General features: G+C 40.1%; 1 protein-coding gene across 7 annotated transcripts in view; it reads left to right on the top strand.

Annotated features, from left to right (window-relative positions):
* GAB1 (GRB2 associated binding protein 1) overlaps window positions 1-17,460 on the top strand; it is a 112,763-nt gene that overhangs the window by 42,562 nt on the left and 52,741 nt on the right. The gene's annotated exons all lie outside the window — the stretch shown is intronic.

Here is a 17,460-nt window from a genome sequence, read left to right as displayed (position 1 = left end):
TTTTCCTGAAACTCCCTACCTTCACCTTTTCCTGAAATGTTTCTTTCAAAATCCTGTTTTCTTCGGTTAAGAGGTTCAGTTCCATCATTTAAAAAGTAAAGGAGCTTGATGAGTTTAGGCGTTTTCGATAATCTGTTGACTTTCTAAAAGAAGAGGCTGTTTGTCTGAGAAATAGCACTTGGAGGGTCATGTGACCATTAGTGTGAAACTTGGGGCAAAGATTTCTTAGCTTGAGCCAATTATGAGTTTTTTTTCAATATCTGCAAATAAATACATAGCCTTGGACTCTATTGTGCCTTGGGACTGGGGGTAGGAGATACTTGCTCTGGTTTTAGACTTTATTCTGACTTTTATTCCCTAATTGTGAGAATTTTCTATGGTTTTAGTCACTCCTGTTGTGAAATAGAAACTGATTTCTAGTTGATTTGAGCTACTGCTAAATTGTGACGTGCGCGCATTTCCTTTTAATTTAACAGGTTTTTTGGTTTTTTTCTCTTTTCTCAATTTGAAAGCAGTAATTGTGAATTAGGGTTCCTGGAAATATTCTTCCATAATGATATCATAATGATATGTCACAGATGTCTGAGTGTTCCACACACTCCCTGCTCCGTTTTTAATGTCAATTTAGTAAAGATAAAACGTAGCTAATAGCTGTGTGTTGTAATGAGCCTGAACCCTGTCCCCAGTGGCTCTGTTTCTCCGTAGGCTGCGGTACTTCTCTGATCATTCTGAAATGTGCCCTGTCAGTCAGAACACTGAGACTTTCTGTGCCATTTAATGTGTGAGTTTCTGAGATTTGTATACACAATTTGGACATAAAATGGCTTGCATTGTGCAAACCCCATTCTGCATCCTCTTGCAGAACACAGTAAAAGGTGCCTTTAGTGTCACGATGTTCTTTATACAGTCTAGTTCCCTTAAAAATATATACTTTTACGGTGTGTTATAGAAGATTTTGAAAATGCTGAGAAGAAAATAAAAATCACCTGTAACTTTACCACTCAGATGAAAACTACTGTTAAAATGTTGAGGTATTTACTTCCAGACTAATTCTCGGTGCATATTTATATAGCTACATAGTCATTTTTTTTTATATAGTAAGAATGTCTATAAGCCTTTTTTGAAACCTGCTTTTTTTTTAACATAACAATATATGTGAGAACATTTTCCATATCTCAAAACATTTTTTGAAAATAGGATTTTAAATGTCTGCGTAGTTCAGCATCCATTACAGTTTGACTCTGGAAGTGCTTAGAGATATTCATTTTGGTGGTGAGGTCTTCCTTCCTAAATTTAAAAATAATTGGTTTTAAAAAGTAATTGAGAACGTGTTAATTTTGTGCTCCACTCAAGATAGACTTATTATTCTTTGCTACATTTCTGTAACAAAACTTAAAAAAAAATTAAAAAAATTGGGGAGCAGTGTGTATTTCCAGGACTTTATTGGGGGAACAGTGTGTTTTTCTCAGGACCCGTCAACTCCAAGTCAAGTTGTTGTCCTTTCAATCTTAGCTGTGGAGGGCGTCCATTTGCAGTTGTTCAATCTTATTTGCAGGGGGCGCAGCCCACCATCCCTTGCAGGAGTCGAACCAGCAAACTTGTGGTTGAGAGCATGTGCTCCAACCAACCTGGGAGCTGAGCAGCAGCTCAGTGGCATCTCGTTGTCTTCATTCTAGTTGCGGAGGATGCAGCTCGCTGGCCCATGTGGGAATCGAACTGGCAACCCTGTTGCCCAGAGCTCACATTTTAAAACAACTGAGCCACCCATCCTTCCCAAAACATTTTTTTAAATACACTATAATCTGTGGTATAGAAACAACTAAATATAATACATAATTTTTAATTAGCTATTCATAGCTGATTAAACAAGTGAAGTTTTCAAAAATCGATTTATGCTGTTAAAAAAAATCACACTATTTTTGAAGTAGCTCTTTCCTTTAAATTTGAAGTAGGTTAAAATTTTCACAAATGAATTTTGTGTTCATCTACCATTCTGTGGGTGCCATTGACTGTGCCGTAATTTCGGGGTGAATTTGACTTTCCTTGGCCTCCAGGCTGAACAGGACAGGAGAGGCCAGGCAGTCAGGGAAATGGAGCCAGATGGTCCCCATGATAGGTGCCAACCCCCAGCAGAGATGAATGCTACACCTGACAGCCTCGGGTCAATGGCAGATGTCGGTGGCCTTGCTCACCCTTTCCTGGAGAGAAAAGAGGCCCTTCCCCTCTGCTGGAGTATTTTGAAACTGCTTTGCAGGCTCTGTTCAGCCTGGGGTAGCAGGTGTCCAGGCCGTAAACTTGTAATGGGCCGTGGAGGAGGAGGTGGTGGCAAAGCTGGGGCCCAGTTGGCAGCCCCTGTGGCTGTCTCATGAAATCCACATTCTGGCATTCTCAAAGCCTTTCAAAGGAATCTGGGCAAGTCATGTAACCTTGTGTCGTTTGGTTTACTTGGCTTTTAGAGGGGAGTAGTAATTAAACCAAATGGAGCCATCAATCAGTGGATCTTAGTGGTGCTTTTCAGTTTGAAAATTGAAACCTGGAGTCACAGAGCCATCTCTAAATATCACCGTAGAATTGGCTCCTGTGGCTTGTCCTTGACTCGAGGGAGCTGATTTGGGGGAAAGATCATGCTTGAGCGTCATGTGTCCCTGAGTTTATATATTTGTGCAGCTATTTAGGAGCAGTATGGCTTTGGGCATATTAATCTCTCTGAACCTCATTGGTAAAAATTGATTGTAATAATAATTGCTTTCAAGGTAAGTAAGAGCTTGTATTTTATAAGTACATGACACAGAGTAAGCTTTCACTAGATATTAGTTCCCGTGATGATGATAGATTCGTGCAGAGTCATCTGACCACTGTGGGTTTGTGACTGATTGTGGATCATTCGATAGCCCTGCGACAATGTCTTTTCCCTTCTGAATCCAGCCTTGGACACTGAGCTACACTTGAAAATGCAGAGCTTTATAAAAAGGTGCCCCCAAATGTACTGACCTAAATTAAAAGTTGGGGGGCTTTTCATTTCTCTTTCTAACAAAATTCCAGATGGACTATTACTGGCCCAGAACTAGTATGGGATCTCAATGGATAAATTCCTTCCATTTTGTTTCTCTGCCATCCCGAGGGTGTTGCCCCATGTTCACAGTCAAAGATGACTCACCACAGTCTCTTTTCAGCCAAGAGGAGGGGGGTGATCTAGAACTTCTACAGGTCATTTTCACTCACATCCTCTTAGCCAGAACAGCGTCACATGACCGCAGCGAGCTGTATGCGAGGCTGGAAAACGTCATCTTTAGTAAACTAGACACCCTGTACAAGCTTCTGTTACTATAGAACAGCAGTTGGCAAACAATGATCAGAGCGCCAATCAGCCAGCTCCCTGTCGTTGTAAATAAAATGGTATTGGAACACAGCCACACCCATTCGTTGATGAATTGTCTGTGGCTGCTTTCACGTTACAGTGGAAGAGTTGAGTAGTTGTGACAGAGACCATATTGCCTGTGAAGCCTAAAGTAGTTACTCCCTGGCCCTTTACAGAAGTTTGCTGACCTCTATCATAGAAAAAGGGGAAATGAATATTAAGGGAGCAACTGGTAGTCTCTGCCACAGTAAGGGACTTGGTAAGCAGGTGAGTCACTGCCTTGGAAATGCAGAGTTAGGAGTTTGTTCTTAGGAAGACTAGTGACCCATGGGAGAGTGAGTTGGTATGCATGTGACTGTTGGAGAAGCAATGTTGAAGGAAAGATTTGAGGAGCCTGGTGGGGGTGAAGGGTGAGGGTACAGAAGGTTGCTTACTACAGTGAGTTTCCATCTTTAAAGTGGAGCATCGTAACACAATTACTTCCCCTCTCTCTGCAGCCCGCTCCTCTGTCTTGCTTTGACGCTTGCTGCAGCCCCACTGCTACAACTGTGGTCAGAGGCTCTTTGCCCACTGCCCTCTCACTGGTCTCCCAGACCTTCCAGGATAACTTCCTGTAGGTGTGGCTCTTACGTTACTCCCCTCTAAAGGACTTCCTGTGGGTCCCTATTATGTACTCAAGAAGGCCCAGCTCCTTGGTTTGCCATTCCAGGTCTAGCCCTCTTGGCCCTAATCATGATGTCCTATCCTGTTTCCTTCACAATCTGATACACATGCTGGGCTCCTGCCTTACAGAAACCCCTCCTGTCCCCTCGGCACTTTGTCATCTCCATGCATTTGCCACTGTTGCCTCCTTAGCCTTACTCTGTGGAAAGGCTTTGGAGACCGAGGACGGCAGCTGGCATAGGGTGGCACCTTCACAGCTGGGCACATGGGGTGCTGACTTCCTTTTGGTACCACCCACGTCTGTAATACTTCCTTTTCCAGCTGGGTCCCTTCTCCCAACCCCAGGGTAAGCTCTCCCTCCTTGACTGCTTATAGGGCTGTGTTTATCCGTTTGTGGAACTTGCTGCTTTCTGTGTTGTTAGAGTTATTCTTTGTATACTTCTAGTCATGCAGAGACTGTAAGGTCTCTGAGGCCGGGCGGAGAGCTGCCCGAGCTGTGTAGTCTTCCCTTTCATCGTTCACACATGAACATAGAGCTCTAATAATTGCGTTGAAAATGAGTGCCACTTAAGGTCTTAACCCAGAGCAATTTTTACTAGTTTTTTAGTGACAGAACGCTACATTTTAAAAATGTTTTATTAAGACCTGAAGCAGTATTTGAATGTAGTCACATTTGGAAGTTTTGAACAGTTCCTTGAAAAGCCCAGGCTGAGCCAGAAGCAGATAGCACTTTAGTGAGGCATAAGGAGGGGCATGTGGGCAGAACCCCAAGGGCAGGCGATGGGCCACCGCAGAAAAGCCAGGTCGTCCACTTCCAGCGAAGGACTGAAGCGTTTTCTAAACGCTGCTGCCGGAGACATACCCGACTACCTAGAAGAGCCACCTAAAATCACTCACGTTATACTCACAGGTGGTATTTTCACAGCTTCCTCTTCCCACAGTTGGTAATCAAATGTAAGAAGAGCTTTTCTTTTTATAGAAATGATTTGCCCTATGGAGTGCCAACTCCTTTTTCTTCCTCTGTCTTTTTAACCAAGCATGCAATGAGGAGACCAATCTAAATAACGAAATACCTGCTTATGCTGGCAAAGAATTCATGTTGTTTGCTCATCTCCTGTTAATTACTACCTAGTGCAGTTGGCGATGATGTTGGGAAGCAGATGGATACATATGAATTTTAAATGTACATTCAGACCTTCTGAAAGGATTGGAAGGGGAGCTGCTCTGTGGATACAGTGGTTAGGCTTCCCCTGTGAGTTCACAGGTGATGCTGAAAGCATAGACACAAACAGTGTTTATAACCCCCGCCCCCCTTTTGACAGAGGCCTGTCTGACAGGTAAGGACAGAAAGGGAAGGGCTTTCTTTTCTTACAGTCTATGTATTTTGCAATTGTTAAAGAATTTGACAATTTATTCTGGAAATTTTACCCAAGCTTCAGTTAGGATAAAAAACCATTACTGTTATGTGGAAGTTACTGCTTTATTCCCACCCCTTAACTCTAATTGTACTACTGTTCTCTGTGTATGCAACAGTACTCAACAGCCAGTAAGTGTTCAATATGTATTTGTTGAATGAACAAATAAATGGACTCCGGCACTTCATTGTAAGAGCTTTCTGGAAGAGTAAGTGGATTCTTAAGCAAAATGAGTTTTTTAAGGGATCAAATGTAAAAATTTTCAAAAGCTCACCTTTTCAATCCCCTTCCTCCCTTCACCTAGCCAAACCCCTCTAGTACATATATCCTGGCAACTCTCCTGGTTTGACTTTTAAAAGTTGGGGAGGAGTAAAGGTGTGTGGCCTCATGTTACTGAAAGGAAAACCCCAAGGTTATGTAAGTGTTTCATCGGCCCTTTCATAAACATAATATGAAACTCAGCCAAAATGAGTTGGTTTTGGATTAATCCTGTGTCTTACAGCACTCGGTTGACGTACAGACCTAGGCTTTGTGTGTGACATAATAGGATTTTAGAAAGGAAGTGAGAAGTTTCAACCAGAACGCTGCTTCAGCTTGGCCTGCTGTCTGATTCTGTCAGTTTGGGGGGCTTATACAATTTTAGATCTTCAACAAACAGTAGATTATGGTTGCTTCTGGACAAGCCAAATATAATTTATATCCCTTAATTTTGAACTCATAGTATTTCTGCTCTAGATACATAGGAGACAACACAAGAAAAATATGAATACGGCTGAGATTGCACAGTTGCCAGGTGATTAATAGGTTTCCTTTTAAGAAATCCTGTAGTTTAGTAGTTAGGCGTTTGAACTTTGCATCATCCAGACATGCTGTTGATCATTGCACTGTCCCTGGGAAAATCACTCAACCCTCCAAGTCTGTGTTTCTTCATCTGGAAAATGGGAATAATAACAGTATTTTCCTCAGAACCTCATTAATGAGACAATTCAGTGTAAAGCACTCAGAACAGTGCTACATATAGTGCTTATACCAATTATGACAAAGCCTACAATAAAGGTAAAGCTGCTGCAACAAAGAGACCCCAAAATACAGCGAATTATAGGAGATATAACTTTATTAATTGCACATATAGCACGGCGAGCGTTCCAGGCTTGCAAGGCAGTCATGTTCCTTGCAGAAATTCAGGGACCCAGGTTCCTTCTACCTTGTTTTTCTACCTTCCTTACGTGGCAGAGTCCATCTACATGCAAAGCAAGGTCATGGGCACTTCTGTGTCCCAGCTTGAGGGGAGGGTCTTTAGGCCTAAATCCAGAAAAGATACCCATCCCTGCCACTCACTGTCCGCTGAGGAGAACTATGTCACTTGGCTGCATCTGGAGGCTAGGAAGTATGATTTCTAGCTTGATGGCCATGTACCCAGTTACAGTGCATTCACTGTGGAAGAACGGACTTCCGTGAGCAGCTAAGGGTCCACAGCACAGTGGTTCATTAATTTTACCAAAAGATAATATTTATCAAATTATTTAGTCACAGATAATATTCCAAGTAAAGGTTTAAATATTGTTCTAGGGGAAGAGGAATTAAAGAGCTGATGCAGCACAATTTGTGTCTCCCATAATATGTTAGGAGGTTTTTTTTGGGGGGGGGCGGGTAGTCCTTTAAGTGTTGAACCCCAAATCCAGGTGAGCCTTGAGACAGAACAGAAAGGGTGGATAAAAAGCTGTGGGGGGTAGAGGGGGATGTGATAAAAGGAGTGAAGGCTGGATTAGCTATGGTCTTCCTTCCTCTTAGCCTACCACTAACAAGGAAGGTGTGCTCTGTAAATTAAACTTAACCCCTCTGTGACCTGGCAAGGACAAAGTACACTGGCTTCTAAAGAAAGAAACTTTTCCTATAGGAGAAAGGTAGTTTCCAAGCACAAAAAAGAGAGCAGAGAAGAGGGGAATTTCACAGGGAAAACATTCACCTTGATTTTCCTCTTTAAAGGATATACTTTGTACTATATAAAGGAGAAAAGTATTTACGTATTCATTGAGATTATCTCTGACTTGTCACTGTTGGCAAAGAAAAAAAACAAAGGCTAACTACACAACTTTTCTTCATTTAGAACTACTTCAGGTAAAAATTAACTAGGTAAGCAACTTTTCTCAACAGAAGAAATGCACAAATTCTTAAGGGCATCCAAGTTGGGGGTAAAAATCTAGTGTTACAGGAAATATTTTTAACTGCTTGTAAAAAAATTACCTCCTCACGTTATTTTATTCTTGTGTATTTAGCAATTGCTAAGAAACAATAAGAAGGAATGAAATGATGTCCTGAGTTGCTCCATAGTGTTTTTAAAAATCTACGGTTTCAGGCTTGGCGAGTAATATACACTGGACTCTTTGTGTGCAAGTCATGCTCATATATTTGATAACGGAGTGATCTAAAAGAGCAGGCATCTGTTTTTGTTTTTATATGTAACCCATTGCCTAACTGCTGAAAATAGCTCTAGTTATTTTAAACAGATGGTCCAAAGTTGATAGGAAAGAAAGTAGAAGTGAGTCTGTTTCTAGATTTCTATTTTTCCGCTAACAAAATGGCCAACATAATTAACAATATATACTCTAAACCAGATTTTGCCAAAATGTTTACTTCTAAGGAACAAATTATCTCAGAGGTGGGATTTGTAGATTGAGCTTTTGACTTTGAGGAGTCAAAAGCCAAAATAAAGTGCTTCACTTCCTACTTTCTGATTGGGTTTATCGAAATGATTGCGGCATTGTTGAAATAGAGCTTCTGATTTTTAAAAGAAAATTAAGTTGTGGTAAAATATATGGAACCTAACAAAAGCTTATTTCAAAAATTCAGGTGGTAAGTGGTTATGACATGTTAATATTTGTGTGAGTAGAATATTGCTAGAGGACCGGGAAGAAGACAGATGGATGAAGTTCATATTCTTATGATTTCCAAATTCAGCAGGAATCTTGAGCAACGTAGTAATTAGCTACTCTTCTTTGGTGTCTGACGTTGAAGATAATGGATATTTTGATAATGCAACAATGAACTCTAATTTATGAGGGCCGATGAAAAATAAAGCATTTCTTTAATATGCAGATACTGTTTTTAGACGTTAGTGAGCAGATTACAATAGTAATTCTAAGAAGCAAGGAAGATGTATTCCTTACTTGTGAAATACTGGGTTGTTGAAGCTCACTTAGATTTTTGTTTTTTATTAATTCCCATTCGTGATCATTGCTCCTGGTTTCTATCTATAAGTTGTATGTCCTACTGTGTGTCCATAAACCACCTACAATTCTTTAGTTTGATGTTTGCATTTTCTTTACCTTCACTGTGTTCATGGCAACCCACAATTGAGAGCTCTTGCCCATTCATGGCCTATGGATTATAAACCCACCTATGTGGAATCTTTCACTTTTGCTGTCTCAGTTTATCTAAGTGAAAATAGTGGACTGGCTCATAGCCTGTGGGCTTGATTATGTCTGAGAAGGTTCTTTCATTTGTAGAAGACTGAGAGAGAGAGAGAGAGAGAGAGAGAAAGAAAAAGACTATGAAACGAGACCATGTGTAGTCCATAAGTCCTAAACTATTTCTTACCTGGTCCTTTACAGAAAAGTTTGCCACCCCCTGTCATAGACAGTTAAGTGGTTAAGGGCACTGAGCTCTGGTGCCAGATTGCGTTGGTTCAAATCCTGTCTTTACCACTTCTAGTATGACCTTGGGCAAGTTGCTTAATCTCTGACCCATTTTCTCATCTATAAATACAAATTATTGCAGTGCCTACCTCATAGGATTGTGGTGAGAACTATGTTAATGTATAAAGTGCTTAAAACAATGCTTGGTACTTAGTGAGTACTCAGTAAATTATTGTTGTTGTTGTTGTTGTTGTTGTTAAAAACTTTTAGAGAAAATCTGAACTAGTCCTGGCTTTCAGCTGGTGAATGTCCAAATTATCCACGACCATTTTCTGTATTCCACATCAAGAAGGAAGGCGCATTTTCTTTTTAATAGTGCCTGCTTTATTGAAAAAAAGTCAAGACAGACCCATACTCACATGTAAAAAAAAATGCTTAAAAGCATAAAAGGAAATGATAAAGATATGTGCCTTTTAAGTTGAGAAAAGAACATTAAATGTGACACTGAAAAGCAAACCCAAATTCTTTGGTGTACTTTATAATACCGTGTAAGAAGAAATAAAGTGGAAATGAGAGGTAGGGAAGAGAGGATAATAGTTAGAGAAAGAAGAGGAATCAGGAATAAGAAAGGTAGTCAGCAGAGCAGGAGAAAGCTTTAGATCAAAAGGGCGGCTGGCGGATTCTCCAGGATGTCCAATGTTAGTATCCTTTCCTCTTTCCCTTGGGAGCCCGCCTCAGTTGTTCTGTGTCCAGTTGAATTGCTCCCATTTGAAAGAAAGTGTGTCTCCTTTGTTTGATTATTTTCTGCTACAGAAATTTCCAGCATCAAGTTAAGTAACGTTTATTGAACACACACTGTATGTAAGGTGTGTTTCTTCAGAAAACCTGTCACATAGTATATATACAAAATCATCGTATTTTGTATATTTAATTTTTGGGCCAAGTAATTGTATTACCTTTAGCCACCTGCCTTAATCATTATTGTTATCATTATAAAACATTTGTTGGATTCCTAAATACCTTTCTTCATCTTCTTTAATGCCTCTTTATTTGCTGCAGTTGGCTCATTTAAATAGGGGAAGAATAAACTTAGCTGTTTTACAAAATGCAGAAAACGTTTAAAAAGAGAGAGAGAAAACTTAATGAAATAATGAAGTATAATTATTCTCTCTTTTTTCTTCTTTTTTACCGAGTTGTTTGTTCTGTTTATGTATACTGTGTTTCCCCGAAAATAAGGCCGGGTCTTGTATTAAGTTTTGCTCCAAAAGATGCATTAGGGTTTATGTGCAGGGGATGTCATCCTGAAAAAGCATGCTAGGGCTTATTTTCCGTTCAGGTCTTATTTTAGGGGTAACACGGTATTGGACTAGAGAGATGAGCGTCCCGGGATTGGCATTTGATGATGTCCAGGGACTGAAGTAGTGGCCTCGCTTGGCGATGGCCCGGGAAGGCACCCGCTGATTGCCTACCTCTTGTTCTGAGCTGATGGAGACCTTTTGTGAAGACAAGTCTGTAGACCTTTCAGGCCTGCTGCTCCCTCGATCTGATCCTAAGAGCTTGATAACGGCCATTGTCCAGTGGGACTGTATTGAGAATAGCGGTGGCTTCGTGGACTAAAATACATTTTATGAGAGTGTTACAATTCCCCACATCCTTCGGATGGTTTCTGTAAGGTTCGGACTTTCAGATCAACTCGAGTTTTTCTTCATAGCAATACAGAATTCTAAAATCAGTCCTGCTTCTTGACTCCACTAGAGTTTATGTTCACTGAGGTTGGCAAATTTTTGTTTCTTGAACTACTTAGTATTCCTCCAGCATCTAGAACCGTGGCACATGTAGGTGTTCAATAAATACTTTTGGAGGAGTGAGTGGATGAATAAATTAAATATAGCTACTTGTCATTTCCACAGAAATATCCTTCCCAGATGCATATAGGTTGCCAGTGGATATCATCTTAGGTATCTTTATGCTGAGAACAATATTTTAATGGATGAATTCTGTTTAATAAAACTATTGTTGAGTACATAAAAGGTAAATTGAACATGAAATCCGTATTTTCATGGATTAATATTACCGTAACATAAATAGTGAACAATAAGATTGTTAGATGCACGTACCTCAGACAGTTAAGTCCTTTAGTTGCAACTCTCGACCCCCAAAAAGTGTTTGAGAGGGTTTTTAAAATATTGTTCCCTTTATTTTAAGAGAATAGTATAATAAATACTAATTTTTTTAAACTATTCTCTCAAATAGAAGTGAATTATAAAACATTATTAACCACTATGCTACGCCGCCTCCTTTAAAGCATACCTTCCGTGTACTCTTTCTTAGGATGTAGATGTAACAAAATGGGAAGTAAGCTAAGACAGAGGAAGGCATGGCATACAGGGGTCGGTGGACCTGCTCTGAGAAAGCAGTGTGGAAGGTGAATGACTGAAAGCCAGAAACAAGCCGGTCAGCACCCATTCCTGGTGAAGGCCAGGGTGAGGCAGAGGAGGGTTCCTGCGGGGTGCACCTAGTCAAAGGGAGGTGACGGATAAAATGGGAATTATAATGGGAGGCTTGGGAAGAGTTGAAGATGTGATCAAGGTAATTGGTAAGGTGGAAAACGGAATCCATTAGACCTCGACCCTACGAGCATTCTCCGTTGTGGGACCTGGGGGTATTGACACTGGACAAGCGGAGAAGCGAATGTAATCCAGCCCTTACTTGGGACAGCAGGAAACAACACATCCATGGTCATGATAGTAGAAATGCCCTTTATTTTTTTTAATCTCTTCCACTCAACCTTTGGGGGGGGGGACACAAAAAAAACAGAATTGAGGTGGTTTTAGAACAGAATGAAAATGTTACCAGCCTTCACAATGTAAAATATATGCACAGCAGATGAAAATTAGGCCGAGGAAGGGCTTGAGGGGAAATGGACGGAGATGAGAACTGACTCTTTCCAAAACAATTACAGGCTGTGACTGATGAACTAAAACAGCGGCTTAAATATGTGGCTTGAAGTCTGTGGTTGAGGGACTGCAATCGGTGGTATCATTACACTGGAGGAAGGAGGGAAGAGGCTGTGGGGGGAAATGAGCTGACTGTTAAGGCTGGACATCGATAGTTAATGTGTAAAAGTGATAAGCATAGAACTTGGAAGTATGAGGCGTCTCTTTTAGTGTCCTGATAAGAAATACAGACTTTTAATGAAGGGACTACTTATGGTGCTGTGGGCTGGTTTTAGATGAGGGTCCTTCCACCCTTAGGCTGGAGGGACAGAGGAAGACATTGTAAATGTGAATTTAAAAAACTGTGCACAAGAAAGACCAGTGAGCCCTGGAACAAAGGAGGGGTGACCACCAGGGGCGCTGTGGTCAGGAAATCGGCAACCACTGCTGGAAACCAGGAGTTAAGTTAAAGCCAGAAGAGAGGGAATACATTCACCTCTCCCCAAACACAGAAAAAGACAGAGAGTGGGGAGGGCTGGGGAAAAGAGGTGGGGTGGGGGAGTAAACCAAGAATAACCAGCAGAGGGTAACCACCAAGATGAGCCAAAACCAGGACATGCTTCTCTCTAGAGTAGAACTGGGGCGAAGATGCCCAGGTAAGGATTACTGTGTTGCCTATAAGCTTTTCTGTACAATCCACACCTCCTGCAGGTGTTAATTTAATAGAGCTTTTTAATATACTTATTTTTATTCAGCAATTATTATTTCACCTAATGTGCTAGGTGTTTGGTGACAGGAGTGACTCGGAGAGAATCTCTGTCCTGAAAATGTTTATGATCTGCTCTACTTGGAGAGAAAATGCTATAAACAAACCAGAAAAACAAACAAACCAAAAAACATAAACGTGATTACAAATTGTGCATAATACTGTTAAGTTTAATTTCATGGCACACCAAAAAGTTAATGTTGCTTGTATAAACTTAAGTCTTTAGTAATGACATGACACTAATTTTTAAAATATTGGTATTTGGGAGTGGAAACAATTCTTCGAGTAGCCTACTTTGCACTATTTAACTATAAATACACTACATGTTCCAAATCAGATATACAAATGCAACAGCTGCCTCTTCATTGTTTTGTTCCTTTGTCACTGAATTTGATGAATAATTTGAACAGACTCCAAAACATTAAATTGGATACATAAGCATGCTTTAAGAATTATGATATTAGTGTATTTAAAACTTAGTGATATCATTATCTAAATATAGTCAAGTTTAAGAAAGTCAATTATTTGAGCTGCTTTACCCTCTATAAATAGTTTGGCAGTACCACAGATGATATGAAAATTAACCCAAGGATTCGTGTCTAAGTATAGAGAGGGGGAAATTTCCCCCACTGTCCTCCTTCCTGACCTGTGAACCTTGATGATTGGAATAAATCTTTTGAAGTCCTCGGTTGAAATTTGCCTTTCCTTGCTTTTCTTGTCGAGATCTGAGCAAGGACAGAGAAGTTAGGGGAAACAGTACGAGCATAGTTTTATTCTGTCTTCCTTGATACTTTCTGTGGCTGACGGTTTTGTCCAAAGGGAAAAGATAAAGATACAGAGGAAGATGGATATCAACTGTCTTCTCATCGCTCCCACCTTTCATAGCATTCACAACGGTCTGAGAACAGAAAACTTTAAGTCCTGTGTTCCTATGTCCTGAGCATTTGCTTGTTAAAATAAACCTTTGTACACTTCATCTCCATTGAGGTTGTTCTGTTTCCTCCATGAAAAAGCTGGTAAGGGTGTTTTAAGCAGATACCACACACATGTGAAATGTAGTCATAAATCACTGGAAGCTAACTGCTTTTAGAACCTGCCAGAATGATCATACTAACGCGCTTCTACAAAAGATGTTAAAAATGGTAATTAAGTAAACTCTGTTTATCTTAGTCCCTTTATTCATCTCAATGTTTTTTGTATTAATTCTCTCGTGTGACTTTTATACAGTTCTGGGAGGCAGAATTCCTGCCGATGCAAGAGGAGTTTTATCTGTTCAAGTACTTAAACATGGGAGACAGTCTAGAATCACCTCTCTAGAAATCATTTTGTTTATAATAATGATTTATTATGCATTATCTTTGTGCTAGAAGTTAAGAAATGGAACCACTGGATTGCTGAAGCCCAGAAACTGCATCTAATACTTGTATTTCCTCTTAAGGGATCATTTTCTAATGTTTTGTTCAGTGAGTGTAGTTTGTATCATCCTGGCTGACAGCCTTGCAAATGTGTGTCACCAGTCACAAGGGGAGGAGGTGTCACGTGATTGGTTGTTTACGTAAGTCAGTAGCAGTGTCTGTCATCTTCGTATTTAACTGTACATGTTGGTGCAAAATGCTAGTATAAAATGGGCAGCCGGTTTAGAGGAGAGTCGGCTGTTGCTGCTGATGAGATCATAGACAAAACCCACACCCCTTTCTAGACAGAAAGATCCCCATGGAGATAAGCGTGCTTTCTGAGAGGAGTCATTCAGACACGCCTGCCATCACTGAACCACTGTCTCTGTTTCACTTTACCTGTTCCTTGACTCGGAAATGAATCTATAGATTTCCAGAATCTTCTTTATGGAAATGATTTTTTTTTCTCTCTTCATGCCTAAAACACCTGAAAACCAAAACTAAAGTGGCCATATCATGTCAACTTAGAAACTAGCAGTCAGTAAATTATTTGTCTTCTTAAATATTGAGAAAGCAGTATGCTACCTAGATGCAATCTAGAGATGCAGACTTCCTTAAAAGGCTATGATCAAAAGTCCAAAGGTGCGCAGGGGAATGGTGAATCTACCTAAGTTGATACAAAAGTTTTGTACTTGGGACAAAAGCTTTTAGTAGGAATTCATAAATTAACTCTTCTTTTCTTGAGTGACTGATTTGTAGAAGTCCAAAGTAAGTTGTTTGTGCTTTGTGTTTTGTTACGCTCTGTTCTGTTTTTCCTGATATTTATAGTGCCTGCCTTTTTTATATTTTCTTCACTCATAAGGACTCCACTAGGGGGCAGACAAAAGAATGGAGAAGAAAAGAAACCCATTGTGTTCACTGTAACTTCATGCCCTACGTTTGCTGCTCCTTCTACATACCTTTGGGGAAAGCTTTTCTGTTTAGTTGTATTCCACATAATAGAATTTAAAGTGGTTTTTAGTATGCTTATTTCTACATTTTAAGCGTAAATATAGTTATACAGATTTAATGGTTATTTTTTCAATTAATTCATTGTCATAATATTTCTTTGGCTTTTCTGGATGTTTCCACCATCAAACCACTTAATAATGAACACTTAATAATTGTTTATGGGTGACTGTAATGTTGATTCCTATAAGATTTCTCTAACACTGTACATCAAAGACTCTCATTCATTCATTCACATTCACTCAGTTAGTCACCACTTGCTGAGTCCCTACTTTTTATCAGGGATTGTGTGTGGAAAGTTTTGAGAATAGAACAGTGAAAAGAAAGAGCCTAGACAATGAGTATAAACAAATGGTTATTTATGGTGTCTTCTAAGCCATTTGGTGAGAGGATGAGGCTGAGAGGAACCAGAAGGGATTCTTGATGGCTACGATGCTGGATAGTTTTTATTTCTGATTATTCTTTTCAAACTGCTCATAAAGATTAGAATGCCATATGTTGGTGTGGGGACTTCAATTGGAAGTGAGAAAATTAGCCCCTCCCTATGCTGTACTTCACATCCTGGTGACTATTTTATAACTGCCAATTTGTACTTCTTAATTCCTTCACCCTTTTCACCCAGCTCCCCAACCCCCCTTCGACCTGGCAACCATCAGTTTGTTCTTTGTGCCTATGAGTTTGTTTCTGTTTTGTTTGTTTATTTTGTTTTTTAGATTACACATATAAGTGAAATCACATGGTATTTGTCTTTGACTGATTTCACTTAGCATAAGACCCTCTAGGTCCATCCATGTTGTCGCAAATGGTAAAATTTCATTCTTTTTTTTATGGTTGAGTAATGTTCCATTGCATATGTGTACCACATCTTCTTTATCCAGTTGTCTGTCAATGGACACTTGAGTCTTGTTTTCTTATGCATTTAGCCACCCTATGTCTTTTATATGAAGCATTTAATCCATTTACATTTAAAGTAATCATTGCCATTTTCTTATTAATACTTTTCTTCTTCTACTTCTTCTTTATTCTTCCTTTTTCGTCCCCCCTCCTCCTCTCATTCTCCCTTTAACATTTTTTGTAATACTAGTTTGGGGGTAATAAACTCCTTTAATTTTTTTCTTGTCTGGGAAGCTCTTTATCTTTCCTTCAATTCTAAATGATTGACTTGCTGGGTAGAGTAATCTTAGTTACAGATCTTTGATTTTCATTACTTTGAATATTTTGTGCCATTCCCTTCTGACCTACAAAGTTTCGGTTAAGAAATCAACTGACAGCCTTATGGGAGCTCCCTTGTAGATAACAAATTGCATTTCTCTTGCTGCTTCTAAGATGCTCTGTCTTTAATATTTGACATTCTAATTATGATGTATCTTGGTGTGAGCCGCTTTGGGTTCATCTTGTTCGGGACTCTGCACTTCCTGGGGCTTGTATGTCTATTTCCTTCACCAATTTGGGAAAGTTTTCAGTCATTATTTCTTCAAATAGATTCTCAATCCCTTGCTCTCTCTCTTTCCCCTCTGGTACCCCTATAATGCAAATGTTGGTATGTTTGATGTTGTCCCAGAGTCTTCATTTCTGACTCGTTCTTTTTTATGTTTTCTATCTCCATTTTTATGTTTCCTAACTCTGTCGACATTCTCACTAAGTTCATCTATTTTTCCCCTGACTTCACTAAGCATCCTTATAACCAGTGCTTTGAACTCTGTATCTGGTAGGTTGCTTGTCTCCATTTTGTTTAGTTCTTTTTCTGGGGTTTTGTACTGTTCTTTCACTTGGGACAACTTTCTTTCTTTCTCTCTCTCTCTTTTTTTTTTTTTTTTTTTTTTGGTTGCCTTCCGGTGTTTGTTTCTACTTATTAGATAGATCTGTTTCATCACTCAGTCTTGGCAGATGGGCCTTATGTATTAGACGCCCAGTGGTGCAGTCTCCCTGGTCACCTGAGCTGGATGTTCCAGGGGTGTTCCTTACGTGTGTTGTGTGTGCCCTCCAGTTGAGCCTTGATTGCTGTTGGCACATCAGACGGTGGAATTGACCCTTACTCTGACTGGCTGTGAGGACTGGCCGTGACTACAGTGGACGAGCTGTTGTGTGTGGGCTGGCCCCATAGAATGGGAGTCACTATAGCGGGGCTCTGGTGCCTGCTGAGTCCACCTTTTGTGTATGTCATTTGTGGAGCTAATTGGGTGCTGCTCTGGTGTGGTGTGAAGCCGATCACCAGGTATGTTGGTTCTGGGGCCTCTTGCAAGGAAGGGGTTCTGGTGCAGGCCCAGGGTAGCTGTCACCTGGTA

The sequence above is a fragment of the Rhinolophus sinicus genome, linkage group LG07 (assembly GCF_036562045.2).
Source record: "Rhinolophus sinicus isolate RSC01 linkage group LG07, ASM3656204v1, whole genome shotgun sequence".
NCBI classification, from domain to species: Eukaryota; Metazoa; Chordata; class Mammalia; order Chiroptera; family Rhinolophidae; genus Rhinolophus; species Rhinolophus sinicus.
Note: the sequence above shows the minus strand (reverse complement) of the source record. Positions and strands in the feature narration are given on the sequence as shown.